Below are 3,846 nucleotides of genomic sequence, written 5' to 3'. Positions count from 1 at the left end.
TGAATGAGCACTTTGATCTCCCTCTAGCTTGTTCTAGTTCTAACCACTTGGACGATTTCATTCATATTTGCCTCCTGCTCATAGCTTGCTAGTATAGAGTTTCATGCACTCTGCAGAAAGACTATTTAATTACAATAGCATGCTTACTTAGCCACTTTACCACAAGGGCTGTGGAAGGACTAAGGTGTCCTCACCAGCCCTGATTCATTACACTGAGTCTCCCATCATCACCTTCCTTTATCTCTTTCCAAAAAGAATCCACTCTTTAAGCATGCTGGAAGAAATCCCTGCTCATTCATTCATTCTGTAAATATTACATTAGTCAGGTAGGACTGAATCAGAGGAGGATAGGTCTACTTGGACTTCACCTTAGTCCCCCAAACCTTTTCTGCTGCATATGTGTATCCATAGGAGCATGTACACAAAGACTCCTGCTCCATATAGGTACAGTAGCTGTGCTAGTTACTTATTCCTAGAGCTGACTCCAAGCAACCTATAGATCACCTATACAGGCTGCAATACAAATAAGGGAAAAGAAAGAAAAGACTCCAGTTCGCTATCGCATGACATAATGACTTGTTATGTAACATAATGATTTGTTATCGTGTTGCTCATGTTAACAAATATATTATGCTCAGTAATTTAGCATGGGCTACACAGATTCCAGTGGATGGGCAACACTACCCTCTACTGGGCAAAAATAATTTATCCCAGGTGACTTTAGAAGAGGTCTTCTTGGAGAACACACCTGGATAACAATATTTCCTTAAATATGCCACCTCTTTTCACTATGATGAATGGCAAACAATCATATGATCAAATCTGAGGTACACAGCTATAGGCTCTTATTTCACTCAAGCTGCCCTCCATTTTAGTTCTCCCCTAGAATATGAGAGCTCAGAGGTATTTGCAGTTGAACTTCAGATCATTGGGACTACCTGTTAATGGACCAGCACTCCATCAAGTCTGTCTTAAGCCAGTGGTAAGTTGTGGTAGCCAACTTCCCACGCTTTATTTTATACCAACCACACCCATGCCCACATACCTAAGCACTGGGTATATTTAACTCGTATATGAATAAAAATGATGCAGATTGACTATAAACATTTAACAAATAGACTCTATAATATATTTTACTATCATATATGCTACTGTATGTATGTATGTATGTATGTATGTATATATATATATATATGTGTGTGTGTGTGTGTGTGTATATGCACATATATATATATATATATATATATATATATATATATATATATATATATAAATACTCTTTTATATTATATTCTATAATATATTCATGCTATTATATATTATTATAGTATATAATATATAGCATGACTATATTATAGAGTATAATATAAAAGAGTATTAGTATATAAGTATAATATATATATAGTACCATATATGATAGTATAATATATTATTTCCAGCAATGCAATATTCAATTGAAATAAAGACTTCAAAGCACAAAAGGGTGAATGTCATTAACGGCTACAATCAGAAAACCCTTCATGAAACAAGCTGTACCTTTGATTATTTTCCAGAATATTTTTCAGAATAAATACTAATTCCTGTTTAACAAAAGGTGGTAAAAAAAGAAAGCAGGATACCCTCCACTCATATCAGTTTCACAGACCCAGGCCAGACATCCAGATTTCAAGACTGATAGCGCTTGCAGAGACAATCCAAAACATATTGCCATATGAACACTTCATACCACTGGAAAAAAAAATCCATCACATATTTTTCCACCATTTAAATTTCAGACTGACTAAAATACTTTGAACTCAAAAATCATCATGTATCCCCACTTTAATCTCAGTTAACCATCACTTTAAAAAAAAAATCTGTGGCTTTGCAGAACATAAAGCTTTTCCTCTGGAATTTTAATGCAATTCCTCTTCAAGAGAACCTGTTTACATAATACCACATCACCTCGGCAGCTGTCACTATGGTAAAATAAGGTTCCCCACCCTGCTTCAGAATGAACTACTATTAGTGGCCACATTCCACTTCAGACAACATTGTCTTTTTGACAACAAGCAAGAAAATAAACGCAGAACAAAACAACAATATGGAAAAAGGGCAGTTTTTGAGACTCTTGCCCACCAATGCAGATTTAATAAATTTCATGTTTATAAAAAATAGTAAATGTGGGATATAAATAAAATAGTCAGGGTTTGTTCTGTATAAATTATAAAATGCAACTATTCTCTGTCCCTTATCACTATCATTTGGACCAGCAATGCTTCCCCTCTGAATAAAATTAACCAAGATGTCCTAAGAACATCAGGAAATTCATATACAGATAACTCTTGTGTAATGACAACTGGGACTGGCAACTTAAGCGAAGTGGTTGTTAAATGACACCATGACTATGCTTACAATTTTACTTTAACTTTTCTTTGAACTATAGACCTGCCAAACTTATAAATGCGAGGATTGGTCACAAAGCTACTTTTTTATCATTGTTATAGCTGCAAACAGTCTCTAAACAAGGCCGTCACTATACAAGGACCACTGTAATATTGTTCATTTCATTCTACACTCAATGATTCTGCAGGATCGCTTGCCTCCAACTGTACCTGCTTGACCACAAGACCTGGCAGAAAGCTGTGTTTCACCCCCTTCTATGAAACAGTGTCACATAGTGGGATCCACATAGTGCTTTCTCTGTTACAACCATCTCCCTGTTTGTTGGCCTTGACCCTTTAGTGCCTCCATAAGGCGCTGGAAACCTGGCTTTGCCACCAGGCATTGGACTTGAACACAAGACGAGCTCATCCAGACGGAAAGACCCTGGACAAGATATACATTGGTTAGCCTGGGTGAATTCTGCTTCTTTTTTTAAATTATCCCATTGTTCTCTTTTCTGTTCTAGATGTTTATTGCATTATATTTTCTAGTTCCTTGTTTTTGTGTTCCTACCAATTGAAAGTTTTTAAGAATTCACTTTTTACAAAATTGGATGGCCCTACCTACCTACACAAAAGCATATTAAATAGCAAGGTAAGCAGTTTTCTACCGCCATTGTACCAAAGTCTGAGTTGACATGAACACAAGCTTCTGCCTTTCCAGGGTTTGGAGAAAACTTTCAGGCCACCCACCCACCCCCTAACTGCTGCCAAATCTTACCTGTGAGGATGGAGACACTGTGGAAGCAATTATCCAGCTTGCCCAGAAGAATGGATAGGAAACTGTCGGTTGCCAGCCCATTTACATCCCTCGTGCTCTGATCATAGACCACAACATCTTGGTGTTTCTCTGCCTCTACCTGCAAGAGTAGCATCAAAAGAAAATGTGTGAGAGGATGCAAATGGTATTCAAAACATGCAATTGGTAGAGAGCTATCAAACACATATGAAAAATAATGACAATGTCTTCACTATCCCTCTTCAGACATATAACATTCCTATGACATCTCATTATTTAAAAACTAATCCAGAAGTTTAAAAATACAATTAATTTAGTCTACTGATGACTTCTGTAAAGGGGAACAGGAGGCAAAGAGAGACAAATTTTGCTCCCCATCACAAAGGCAAAATGAAACTGGATGCCATGAAAAACAATAGCGCTGTTTGTTTATTGTTGTCTTCTTACTGCAGGGAAAGAGTTATTTGTAGATTGTTTAAAAACAGAGGTGTTAGATCGCGCAGGCAGTAAGACACGAGTCGAGTGACAGTCAGCTCTTGGTTTATTGGCAAGGCATAAGGTAAATCCGGACTGGCTCTCTGGGCCAGGGGAGCCCTCTTTTATGGGATTCCCCTGGCTTGTAATCACACAATTCCATTGGCTGGCAAGACCCTGTTGCTAGTTAGCCAACCAGCAACGGGCATG

General features: G+C 37.5%; 1 pseudogene; it reads right to left on the bottom strand.

The window, feature by feature from the left end:
• Positions 1-3,283, bottom strand: part of LOC107295948 — a 60,306-nt pseudogene extending 57,023 nt beyond the window's left edge.
• Positions 3,284-3,846: the final 563 nt, after the last annotated feature.

The sequence above is a fragment of the Protobothrops mucrosquamatus genome, unplaced genomic scaffold (genome assembly GCF_001527695.2).
Source record: "Protobothrops mucrosquamatus isolate PMUCROS unplaced genomic scaffold, P.Mucros_1.0 scaffold2583, whole genome shotgun sequence".
Lineage (NCBI taxonomy): Eukaryota > Metazoa > Chordata > Lepidosauria > Squamata > Viperidae > Protobothrops > Protobothrops mucrosquamatus.
This window is presented reverse-complemented; position numbering and strand designations above follow the sequence as displayed.